At 41.2% G+C, this 12561-nt stretch overlaps 1 protein-coding gene across 10 annotated transcripts in view; it reads left to right on the top strand.

The window, feature by feature from the left end:
- The first annotated feature begins 542 nt into the window (after positions 1-542).
- arfip1 (ADP-ribosylation factor interacting protein 1 (arfaptin 1)) overlaps positions 543-12561 on the top strand; it is a 241718-nt gene continuing 229699 nt past the window's right edge. For 6 of the 10 annotated variants that reach the window (XM_041188400.1, XM_041188435.1, XM_041188339.1 and 3 more), the window contains exon 1: positions 544-703. The gene's annotated coding sequence lies outside the window, so the exon portion shown is untranslated. Of the gene's footprint in view, positions 704-1015; positions 1036-12561 lie in introns of those variants that run through there. The other 4 variants (XM_041188381.1, XM_041188390.1, XM_041188354.1 and 1 more) reach the window with 3 other exon arrangements.

Below are 12561 nucleotides of genomic sequence, written 5' to 3' on the forward strand. Positions count from 1 at the left end.
CGTGCCAGTAAGTGTGGGATTCACATGTTGGTGCCAGTGTGTGTAGGACCCGGATGTTGGTGTCAGTGTGTATGTGTGGAAGGGGTGGGGGGTAGGTGTACCCGGATGTTGATGGCAGTGTGCCCGGTGCCCAGATGTTGGTCCCAGTGTGCCTGGTACCCGGATGTTGGTGCCAGTGTGTGTTGGGGGGGTGGGGGTAGGAGTACCCGGATGTTGGTGCCAGTGTGCCTGGTACCCAGATGTTGGTGCCAGTGTGTCCGGTACCCAGATGTTGGTGCCAGTGTGTCCGGTACCCAGATGTTGGTGCCAGTGTGTCCGGTACCCGGATGTTGGTGCCAGTGTGTGTCTGTGGGAGGGGTGGGGGGTAGGGGTACCTGGATGTTGATGGCAGTATGCCCAGTACCCAGAGGTTGGTGCCAGCGTGTCTGGTACCCGGATGTTGATGGCAGTATGTGCGGGACTTGGATGTTGGTGTCAGTGCGTGTGCGTGGGTGGGGAGTAGGTGTACCCGGATGTTGATGGCAGTATGCCCGGTACCCGGATGTTGGTGCCAGTGAGAGAGACAGAGTGTGTGTGTGTGTGTGTGTGTGTGTGGGACCCGGATGTTGATGCCTCTTACTTCCGGGAGCTGTTTCAATGACTGTCGGGGACGAGTTGGTGACATAAACGGCAGAGAAAAAGAGCGGCTGAAGAGTAGGAGCAGGTGAGAGTCGAGCAAAGATGCCGGGGTGCGGCGGAGGGTTGGAGACCCACTCACCAACCGGCTGTCAATAGCACTAACTGGGAGAGTAGCGGGCGGAGTGAGCCAGCCCCTGGGTGTCGCCGGACTGGAGGTGCTGCTCCCGGTACCGGCCAAGAGCCCGAGCCTGAGCCCAGGTACAGGGGGTGGGGCGAGCTGGGAGAGAGCAGCCGCTGCTCTCCCCGATCCCCGGGCCTCCGCCTACGTGTCCAGGCAGCGCTGAGCAGAAGGTGTTGGCTCTCGGCCTCAGCACTGACTCCGTGGCAGATACTGTTCGCTTGGCAGGAATTTACTCGGTAAAAGTGTTTAATTAGTTTTTCTAATGCCTTCTTTGGCCAGGAGTCAAGTTTGGCATGATCAGCTCCTGTGCAGCACTTTGGGACTTTTCCTTGTAGAAGGTTTTATATCAAAACAACTTTTTTTGCATTGAGAACCTGTGGCATTTACTTTACAGATCCTTCAGAGAACTCGTGGCTGAGGCCCATAAGTAGGGACAGAGCTGTTAAATTTTCAAAAGTGCAAACTCAGAAAAAAAGCTTTGGTTTAAGAAAAATCCAAATGGCTGTGCTAAAGTTAAATGTTTAGCTGGTTAGTCAGTGTTAACAGTTTAACTGGAATAATTATGAAGTATATAAAAGGAAATATATAACTAGGAAAAGAGTAGCTAAAGTGAGTGAATATTGAGTTCAACAATTTTAGATCATGAACTCTCTCCTCCATCCCCACCCCCTTTCTGATCCCCCCTTTTTTTCTAATAATTTATATAGATTTTTCTTTTCCCACCTATTTCCATTATTTTTAAATGTATTTCCATCCATTGTTTTAACTCTACCTTTTAGCCTATCTCGATCCCTTCCCTTCGCCTCACCCCACTCCCACTAGGGCTATCTGTACCTTACTTGTCCTGCTTTCTACCCTTAATTAGTGCATTCTTTAGATAATATCACCACCTTCAACACTTCTTTGTCCTTTTGTCTATGACATCTTTTAGCTATCTCCACCTATCACTGGCCCTCTATCCAGTTCTTACCCCCCCCCCCCTTAAACCAGCTTATATTTCACCTCTTCTATTTTTACTTAGTTCTTTTGAAGAGTTATACGGACTCGAAATGTTAACAGTGTTCCCCTCCGCAGATGCTGCCAGACCTGCTGAGTTTTTCCAGGTATTTTTATTTTTGTTTTGGATTTCCAACATCTGCAGTTTTTGCTTTTAGCTAAAGTGAGTGTTGGTCGTTTTTAGAGGATGAGACTGGAGAATTAATAATGGGAAACAAGGAAATGGCAGAGATTTTGGACAAGTATTTTAAACCTGTGATCGCTGTAGAAGATACAAAAAGTGTTTCTAGAATAGTAGAAAAGCAAGGGGCAAAAGGGAGGGAGGAACTTAAACATCCCTAGCGAAAAAGTATTGGGAAAACTAGTGTGTCTAAAGGCTGACAAGTCCCCTGGACCTGATGGCCTGTATCTTAAAAGAACTGCATGCATTGGTTGTAATCTTCCAAAATTCCCCAGGTTCTGAAAGATCCCAGCGGATTGGCAAACTGCAAATGTAACAACTCTATTCAAGAAAGGAGAGAGACAGAAAGCAAGAAACTTTAGGTCAGTGAGTGTAATATTGTTATTGGGAAAATGCTGGAATCCATTATTAAGGAGGTAGTAGCAAGAGAGTTAGAAAATCATAATACAGTCAGGCAGTCAATATGGCTTTGTGAAAGGGAAATCATGTTTGGCAAATTTATTAGAGCTCTTTGAGGATGTAACAAGCAGGGTGGATAAAGGTGAACCAATAGAGGTGGTGTATTTGGATTTCCAAAAGGCATTCGAGAAGGTGCCACATGAAAGATTACTGCACACCCCAACTGATGTTGGGGGTGATATATTAGCATAGACAGAAGATTGGCTAATTAACAGAAAACAAAGAATCAGGATAAATTCAGGTTGGCAAATTGCAACTGGTGGAGTGCCATAGGGATTAGTGCTGGGGCCTCAACTATTTGCAATCTACATTAATGACTTGGATGAAGGCACTCAATGTATTGTCAAATTTGCTGATATTACAAAGATGGGTAGAAAAGCAAGCTGTAAGAAGGATACAAGGAGCCTGCAAAGGGATATAGATAGGTACAGTGAGAGTGCAAAAATTTGGCAGATGGAGTATAATGTGATAAAATGTGAGGTTGTCGACTTTGGCAGAAAGAATAGAAAAGCAGAATATTGTTTAAATGGAGAGAGACTGTGGAATGCTGTGGTATAGAAGGATCTGGATGTCCTTATGAGTCACAAAAAGTTAGCATGCAGGTAGGCAAATGAAATGTTGGACTTTGTCGCAAGAAGAATAGAATATTGAAATGGAGAAGTCTTACTCCAATCGTACAGAGGATTTGTGAGACCACACTTAGAATACTGTGTACAGTTTTGATCACCTTACTTAAGGAGGAATATACTTACATTGGAAACAGTTCAGAGAAGGTTCACTAGGCTGATTCCTGAGATGAATAGGTTGTCTTGTGCAGAAAGGTTGAGCAGGTTGGGTCTGTGCTAATTGGACTTTAGGAGAATGAGAGGTGAACTTATTGAAACAGAAGATTGAGGAGGGCTTGACAGGGTAGATGAAAGGATGCTTCCCCTCATGGGGGAATCTGGAGTTAGGGGCCTAGCTTAAAAATAAGTGGTCTCCCATTTAAGATAGCGATGAGGAAATTCTTCTCTGAAGATTGTTAGCCTTTGGAATTCCCTTCCACAGAGAGCGTTGGAGGCTCGGTCATCGAATATATTCAAGGCTGAGTTGGACAGATTTTTGGCAACAAGGGAGCCAAACGTTATGGGGGCAGGTAGGAAAGTGGAGCTAAGGCCACGATCAGATCAGCCATGATCTCATTGAATGGTGGAGCAGGCTCAATGGGCCGCCTGCTCATATTTCTTATGATCTTACTCTTAAGTTTTGTTTTGTCAGTTGACGTACTGCAGTTAACCAGCAATTGGAACACAGGGTAACGCAGGAAAATAGCACACTCCTCTTCACTGCTCTTGTTCTCAGAAAACAAATATACCCCATGAGTATGCTTTATTAGTGTTCAATGGCTTGGAAGACAGCCATTTAAGGCAATACTTTTAGACTAATTTTGTACTGCAATTTTTAACTTTTTTTGAGAATTTTCTTTTGCTTCCAATGAATTTCATGTTGCAATATAATTTACTGTCATTTCTGATTTTGCAACTTCTGACAATCAGTTCAAGATGGTAGGCAGCAGCTGTGGGATATCCTGATAGATGCAACTTATTGTCAAGGCTCCCTTCAGTGCTGTGTGCCTGGGAGATTGTTTTTTATAACAGCTGTTGGGTCCTGACCTAATGGTAGAGGTGTGAAACCTCTTGGCGAGGATGTCATCCCAACATGGAATATAACTAAGGTGTAATGTAAGACCAGGTTTAGCAGATGTTTAGTGTGTCTGTGTGTGTGTGTGTTTGTGTGATTGATATATTGGATTTGTGAATGCCGGCTCGTGCTTGGCATTGTACTTCCAAAGAAAGTGTCTTTATATACTTCCTCCTGAAATATGTTTTTGTTTTCTCCTGTGCTGTTGGGCCAGTGGCTTTGCCAGTTTCAGGTCCAGCTGTCAAATGGTTTTGGATATGTGTTTTTTAAGATTTAAGGCATTGTCCTTGCTGACAGGTAGATTTGTTGTTTTTTAACAGTGACATGACTTTGGACACATTTGGCAGCATTATCTAGGATCTGTACACAATTGAGTAGTTCTGAGATACAAATCTCAATCCTCCTGTAATTTCACTACCTAAAATTAGTTTACCTAGTATTTTGTTCACTCATTTTATGATGAAATCCTTCTGTAATCTATGTAATGTAAGTTATTATCATGGCATACAGTGGTCTTATATTGATGTAGGACAAAACTGCCATGGCTGGCAGCAATTATGATGCCATAATCTACTCCCAGGTTGCTATCTTTGTCCTTTTCATCTATATCCAATTACCTATAGTGTGCTTAGCACATCTGCATTGTGGTTTTAAAAGCAAATTCAAACTTACATGGTATGGAGAAGGAAACCCAATGTTTATTGTCCACTTGCTGATTCAACACTGTCCATTTGGATTTCACCCTGACCCAGCCTTCCGGCCCTTAGACTTGAACTTTAGATTGTTTCATTTAGATTCTTTCTTACTGTCAGTTTATGACCACTACATGCCTTGTCTCATCTCTGCCACGCCTGTCGAACCTGAATTTTCTTTGTGCCCAATCATTGGTTGCTGCTCTGGACCTGAACTTATTACTTTTACGTAGCTTTAAAAAAAAAATATTTTCAAGCTCTCTCTATTGCTTCCTTCTACCACTCTTTCCTCCCTCACCTGACTTGCTACCCTTATCTCTGTTCTTAGCTCTTTTGTGTCCTCTCCCTTCCTCCCTCTAATAATAAGTCCTCGTTGATCCTCCTGTCTTTACACTGTTGCAGATTTGAATTGCCCCTTGCGAAAGCCCCTGGCTACCATTTCTATCTACCCTTTGTGTGTGTCCCAGCAATTTTCAAACAGGCTCATTATTTTCTGCTAATTGACCTTGCATACTTTTTTTCAGCAACAGGACAAGGAATCATTGTGATTATTTTCAAAATTGTAAATGGTTCCTATTTTTCAAGAGTGGATTAGATATCTTTGCAAAACCAGATTTTTGTTCCTCATCTGATTATACGAAGGAGACATTGGATTGAAAAGAATTTGTGTGTGTATTTGGAATCAGCTTCTTGCTGATTTATACAACAAAACTGTAGAACAAAAAAAATGCTGGAAACACTTAGTAGATCAGTTAGCATACACCTTGAGATAATAGATGAGTTAGCTTGCAGGTGAAATCCTTTATCAGAACTGGAAGATTTGAACAGATAAACATAATTGAAAAAATAAAGAATAATGGGTGAACGGGAAGGTCATATAAGTTTGAGAGAAAAAATAGAATAAGCTGTAAACTGGTAAAGGGATTTAATTAAATCATTGGAGTGATATTAATGTAAGATAGGAGGCATAAAGAGAGAAATTGCTGTCAAAAAGGGGAAGCGGGGAAAGGCAGTTAGAAACGGAAGTATGAAAAACTGGCCAAATGGAGCAGGCTCTAGGACCCTGAGAGGAAAAATATGACTAGTAGGAGTTCAATTAGACCATATAGCCTTTTGAGCCTATACCACAATTCAATATGATCGTGGCTGATTTTATGCCTCAAATCCACTTTTTTGCCTGTTCCTAAAAGAACAAAAGTCTGTCTATCTCAGCATTAAATATGACAACAATCTAAAAAGATTCACAACCCTTTGAGCGAAGAAGTTTCTCCTCATTTCAATCCTAAACGATTAACCCCTTATCCTGAGACTGTGCCCCCATGTTCTAGATTCCCCAGCTGGTGGAAATAGCCTCTTGGTCTCCAATCTACCAAACCCTGCCAGAATGAAGGGTCATGAGGACTCGAAACGTCAACTCTTTTCTTCTCTGCCGATGCTGCCAGACCTGCTGAGTTTTTCCAGGTAATTCTGTTTTTGTTTTGGATTTCGAGTATCTGCAGTTTTTCATTTTTATCCTGCCAGAATCTTGTATGCTTTAATGAGATCATCTCTCAGTCTTCTAAACTCTGTAGAGCATAGACCCAATTTACTCGACCTCTTGTTATTGAATAGCACACTCATCTCAGGAGCCAATCTCATGAACCTTTGCTGTAACTGCCTCCATTGCAAGTATATCCATCCTTAAATGTAGTGTCCTAGGCCCAACCACCTTCAGCTGCTTCATTAATGACCTTCCTTCTGTCGTAAGGTCAGAAATGGGGATGTTCGCTGATGGTTGCACAATGTTCAACACCATTCGCAACTCCTCAGATACTGAAGCAATCCATGTCCAAATGCAACAAGATCTGGACAATACCCAGACTTGAGCTGACAAGTGGCAAGTAACATTCGTGCCAGACAATGACCCTCTCCAACAAGAGGGAATCCAACCATCGCCTCTTGATGTCTAATGGCATTACCATCACTGAATCCCCCTCTATCAACATCCTGGGGGTTATTATTGACCAGAAACTGAACTGGACTAGCCATATAGATACTGTGGCTACAAGAGCTGGGAGTCCTGCAGCAAGTAACTCACCTTCTGACTCCCCAAAGCCTGTCCAACATCTACAAGGCACAAGTCAGGAGTGTGATGGAATACTCCCCACTTGCCTGGATGAGTGCAGCTTCAACAACACTCAAGAAGCTTGATACCATCCAGGACAAAGCAGCCCACTTGATTGGCACCCCATCCATGAGCATTCACTCCCTCCACCACTGACACATGGTGGTAGCAGTGTGTACCATCTACAAGGTGCACTGCAGGAACTCACCAAGGCTCCTTAGTCAGCACCTTCTAGAAGGACAAGGGCAGCAGCACACATGGGAATACCACCACCTAGAAGTTCCCCTCCAAGGCACTCACCACCCTGATTTTGAAATATATTGCAGTTCCTTCACTCTCACTGGGTCAAAATTCTGGAACTCCCTCCCTAACAGCATGTGGGTGTACCTAAACCACATGGACTGCAGTGGTTTAAGAAGGCAGTTCACCACCACTTTCTCCAGGGCAATTAAGGATGGGCAATAAATGCTGGCCTAGTCAGCAACTCTTACATCGCATAAATGAATAAAAAATAAATATGGAGACCAAAAGTGCACATGATAGGTGTGGTCTCACAAAAGCACTATACAATTATAGCAAGACTTCCTTATTCTTGAGCTCCAATCCCCTTGCAAACAAGTCCCACTTGCCATTTGCTTTCTTAATTGCTTGCTGTACCCACATGCTAACATTTTGTGATCCCTGTATGAATGAAGAAGTATATGGGTCAACAGGTGTTCCATTGGAGGGTGCCCACTGCAAACGCCAACTTTTTTCTCCCCCTGCTTCTGAAATGCCAGTTGAGGAAAGGGGGGGTGATCGCATTGTGGAAGCACAAAAATGCAGAAATGGAGAAAGAATGGAAGCTCTCACCAGAACTTAGGTGCGGAGGAATTATAATCGGGCAGCTGTGGGAGTTCGTGGGCTTTAATCGATGTCAGTGGACAGGAGCAGGTGCAAATTGTAGGACTGTGCTGGTCGACCAAGCTGTAATATGACAAGGAGGTAGAAGTGGTATATACAGGATTGGGGAACTGAAGGGTGGGGTAGGGTAGCTTCCTTCAACACCACTGTCCTATGCACCAGAGCGTTTTGGGTGAAAAAGCAATTTACATGACCTTCCTTTGAGTTATTTGACTATATCAGCTGCTCATGAACTGGGGGTTCCAAATGCGGCGAAGGTGCCTGTTTTGCCGAGCATCTCATTTCCACAAGTGCAACCCTGAGCTCTGTCTCTTGCCAAGTCAGTTCTCTTCCTCACTACCACTTTGACCTTTCCTTCTTTGGCCTTCCACACTCTTCCAACGAAGTTCACACAAGCCCGAGAGGCACTTCTATTGGATACTGGCAGTTCTCTAGCTTGAATATTGACTTGAATTATACCTTAACTATAACCCCCACTACTACTTTGGCTGGCAGCACTTGTGTGGGATGGGTGTGTTGGCATTTTGGATCAAGAGGAACAGATTGGTTCTTGGGATTGAAAGCCTCTTTGCTGGAAATGCAGTCTGCACTCATGGGATCAACCTGCTTTTGTTCTTTTTCCAGGCTTTAGGCTTCCTGGAGCTTGTTCACTTTGCCAAATTTTCTTCTTTTCATCTCCATTTGTCTTACCTGCCCACACCATTTTAGTATTCATGTATTCTATGTCTCATAAGTTTCTCATTATGCCTCCTATTGTCTCATGAATATCACTTTACACATTTAGCCATCTCCTGTTTCCTACTTAAGCGCTTTAGTCATTCTACCTGTGTGTGTGTGTGGTGTTTTCACTTCTCCCCCTTCTATTTATTTTCAAATTCTGTTTGTTTGTAATATCCTCCAGTTCTGACACACCTATATCTGAAACATCAACTTATCTGTTATCTGTGAATCTCCTGCTGAGCATTTCCGGAACTTGATGGTTTTGGGTTTTCATCTGTAGTTTTACTGCATTTTGTTTGTGTTGTGGGATCAAATAACCAATTTTTAGCATCATGTTCCATTTTAGTCCCAGCAAAGGGAGTGGATCTGTATATATCCAAGTTTACTACATGAGCATCATTTTTGTGGAGTTCCCTTCTTCCCTTTAGAACTGCTGTGTGGGATATTACTCTTGGTTGTTTACATATATGAAAAACCTTATGTAAGTCTATTAGATCTGGGTTTGAGGTAGGTTCTAGCTACTGGTGGTTGGGTGTTCTGATGATTTAGGGCACATTTGCACTGAAAATTTGAGAGGCTGGTGTGAGTAATTTCTGCTTCGTACTGATACTAAATGAGTATTATGAATCAATAGTTTTGAAAATAAGAGCGGAAGAAAAGCATGTAAACACTTGATGGAGCTTTGTATTTTCAGCCTGAAAGTGAAAATATAGGCTTGTACTGTGAAATCATTGGGCTGTAGAAAAGAATTAGTTGAACAAATTGCCGAGGGCAAGAGAATGTGGTTTGTAGTTATATTTACTGGTAATGAGACTGCACTATAAGTTTCAGGAAAATATAATAATTTTCATTATGTTATTGGAATTTATTGTAAGGATAGGAAATGTGTGTGCTTTGATGTACCAAGAAGAGAAGCTAGGCTTGAAATATTAAATAGGTAAACATTGCTGGAGTTGTAGAATGCAAGGTATAAAGCAAACATTTGCATTTTTTAAATAAACTAGAGTAGCTTGAATTCAAGAGGGGGCAAAATGTTTCACCTAGCCAAAAGAAGTTAAGCCAAACAGTGTTTATCTTTCCCAGAGCTTCCTGATAAAATTGGTATGGTGAAAGGTTTTTATTATTAGAAAAGTAGAATTGAAAAGTCATATTGAAACAATGGACTTCCTTTGAAAAAGGAGAAATCTGTGTAAGGGAGATGAGGTTATGTGTAAGGGAAGAAGGCATTCTGAGATCTAACAAGTGTGAAAAGCCTCCAGCACCTAAGCCTGAAGGTGCTGTCTACAAAGAACCGAAGCTGGGAAAAGCTCACTTTGAATTGATCTGTCCAGGGTATTGTGTGTTTCTGTGCCTGGGTCTTTTAAAACCTGTGTCTTACTGTTGCCTTAATGGAGGTGTAACTGAGAGTTAGATTAACTAGGGAAACTAGGAGTTATCACAGTAGTAACTTGTAAATCTATGTATGTGCTTAAAATTTTTAAATTAATAAAGGTTTAATTTAGTTTTGTAAGAAACCTATAAGATACGGTCTTACTACTACTGAATTCAAGGCACACATCTCGAAATAAATACAAATTGTAAAATAGTTGTGGAAGTTGTTTCAAGTTTCCCCCGGGATTTGAACAGCTCAGCATTTACCATCCACTGTGTCAAAACAATAAGACGCAGTGAGAAGTTGTAGCTTTCAGCTGTCATTAATCGTGTATGTACTTCATTATTTCAGCGTAGTTAATAAAGTGATTGGATTTATTGGCACTTGCAGCATCCACTGCCTTAGTAACTGGAAAACATACTATTTAAGGTTAGGGGTAAACCATTTATTGATGAAATCAGGTAGCAGTTTTTCCACAAAATGGTAGTGGAAATCTGGAACTCTTTCCCAAAAGGCTGAATGTTGGGTAAATTGAAATTTTCAAGATTGATGGATTTTTGTTATGTAAGGGTATCAAGGGACATTGAATAAAGGTGGGAAAAGGAATTAAGAACACATCAACCATAAGCTAACTGAATGGTGGCACATACTTGGGCCTACACCTGTTCCCATGTTTAGTCTGCCACATTCAGCATATGTTCCAATTACATAAAGTGGTTGGGGGTGGGAGTAAAAATGTAAATTTTACAACTTAGCCAAAATTGTACTTTGACTTTAATTTTCTCTACTGTGAGCCGGAACAAATTTTCAAAGCCATAAACTGAGAGCAAACAAAAGGAAGTCATACAGAAGGAGAATGTAGGAAAGCAAATAAAGCTGCAAGCACATTTATTAGTGGGAATCTATATTGCAATCAATGGGGAGGGAGTTTGGTCTGGCTAAAATATTGCCAGATGCGTGAAAGAAATGTTGATCATTTCACAAGAGATTGTTTTACAGAATGACAAAATTCAGCAGATTTGACTCGTGTGAAAAGAATGCTGAGAACAAAGATTTGATCAAATTTTGATTCGCAGATGGAAGTATAAACTTAACTCTTGTGAAGGCATACAAAGGAATGGGGGGATAGAAACCTGTATTGGATGAAGTACAATGGGATATAGAATTGAATTTGCTAAATGGCATCTCTAATGACATTTTCAGAAAAGGCCTTTTTATATCCATCTCAGATAACTGTGGACGCTGAAAAGAAACTGCTGGATAGTTCAGTGCCAGAACTGCTGTGTCAGAAATAGTGAAAATTAATTATTGAACTAAGTGAATAAACAGGTTGATCTTTTTAAAACTGTAAATGGAGCCAAACATTAGTCTTTGAATTTTAACTCTTACAAGAGGAAGTGTTGCTACATTTTGCAAGCACCATTCTTGCTTAACCTTATTTCACTGCCTGAGTTTTAGGTATCTCACTGAAACTTGGTATATTCAGTTAGAACAGGATGGAAAGAGGAAAATAGCTCAACATAGCTCCAGCAGTTAGACCAGAACTTTAATTTAATCTAATTCTCCTACATAAGATAAAACCAAGTATGACAATTTATTTCTAGAGGGATTGAACTGAAAAGTAGAGAGGTTATGTTAAGCTTGTATTGAATTTTGGTTAGACCACACTTTGAGTGCTATCTGTAATTCTAGTTGCCATATTATAAAAACGATATAGAGGCACTGGAGAGGGTGCAAAAATGGTATACAAGGATGATATCAGAAATGTGAAGTTGTACCTATTAGGCAAGGATTGACAGACTGTGTCTCTTGAAGAGAGACTGTTGAGGGGTGACCTAACAGAAGTCTTTAATATTATGAAGGATTTTGATCGAGTAGACACAGAGGTTGTCTCCATTTGTGGGGAAGAACAAAATTCGAAGCCATCAATATAAAGTAGCCACCAAGAAACCTAATGGGCAATTCAGAGGAAACTTCTCACCTAGAGAATGGTGAAAATGTGGAACGTGCTACCAAAAGGAGTAATTAAGGTGGATAATGTGGATGCATTTAAGGGGATGCCAGATAAACATGAAGGAGAAAGGAAAAGTAGGAAATGTAGGTAGTTAGATGAGAAAGGATGGGAGGATGTAGCATTAATGCCTGCATGGACTGGTTGGGCCCAATAGGCTGTTTTTGTGCTGTATATTCCATGTAATGTACACAGATCAAAGAAAGAGGAAGGACACATTATTTATTAACATAATTATATTCAACACTGAGAAAGATATTCAAAACTGAGGAAGAATAGATTTCAGGACAGTTTTTTTAAGAATGAGAGTCAAAATTAGGTACATAAATTAGATTATTTGTATTGGAAAGAAAAAATTCAGAATAAAACTTTTGATTTCAGGTGCCATTTACATTTTTATTTTTGTCATAGATTGAAAAGTGAATGGCTACCCACTGTCAGTTTTTTTTCCTTTCCAGGCTCAGGCAGCTTATGAATTAGCCCAGAGTTGGAAGCAATGCTTTCCATTGAAATCAATGGATTTACTTAAGCTCAGCCTGTGCCTTCTCAAGCAGCTTGAATCATCACAATTATCATAAGCAGCAAGCCACAGGCTGGAGGTGTGCAATCTCCTGATTGTGCTTTGACATGTTTTGGGAGTGCAG

Source organism: Carcharodon carcharias, chromosome 1, assembly GCF_017639515.1.
Source record: "Carcharodon carcharias isolate sCarCar2 chromosome 1, sCarCar2.pri, whole genome shotgun sequence".
Classification (NCBI taxonomy): Eukaryota; Metazoa; Chordata; class Chondrichthyes; order Lamniformes; family Lamnidae; genus Carcharodon; species Carcharodon carcharias.